Raw genomic sequence first — 667 nt, 5'->3', positions numbered from 1 at the left:
CTTAGCATACCTCTATACCTCTCCCAGGCATTATAAAGGGATTCATTATCCTCTTGTTTAAAGCCTTGGATGTCCAGCCTTAGCTGTGTCATCCTCTTTGGAGGGTAAAAGTGATTCAGGAATTTGTCTGATAACTGTTTTCATGTCTTTATGCTTGCTGTAGGTTGGTTATTTAACCACCTTTTAGCTTGATCTTTTACAGCAAATGGAAACAGTAATAGTCTGTAGACATCCTGATCTACCTCTTTATCATGTACTGTGTCAGCAATTTGTAAGAATTGTGCCAAAAACTCAGTAGGCTCTTCTTGTGGAAGACCGGAATACTGGCAATTTTGCTGCACTATGATAATGAGTTGAGGATTTAGCTCAAAGCTGCTTGCTTTGATGGGGTGTACAGATGCTACTCCCATATGCAGCTGTAATGGGGTTAGCATATGACCCCAGAGTCCTTCTGGACTGATCAATTCCACTTAGGTCCATAATGGATAAAGGGAAATAATATGGATTGCAAATAGATAAAATATTTTGTTTGTTTTTTTTTTTTGAATTAAGCGAAAAAAATAAAATAAAATAAAAGAAAATTAAGATAAAAATTCGAAAATCAAAAAGAAAATAAGATCAAAGCAAATTGAGAACTGAATCAATTAGTTAATTAAAAAGATTTTGA

Source organism: Arachis duranensis, chromosome 5 (genome assembly GCF_000817695.3).
Source record: "Arachis duranensis cultivar V14167 chromosome 5, aradu.V14167.gnm2.J7QH, whole genome shotgun sequence".
Taxonomy (NCBI): Eukaryota; Viridiplantae; Streptophyta; class Magnoliopsida; order Fabales; family Fabaceae; genus Arachis; species Arachis duranensis.
The sequence above is the reverse complement of the archived record's forward strand: the minus strand, read 5'-3'. Positions refer to the sequence as shown.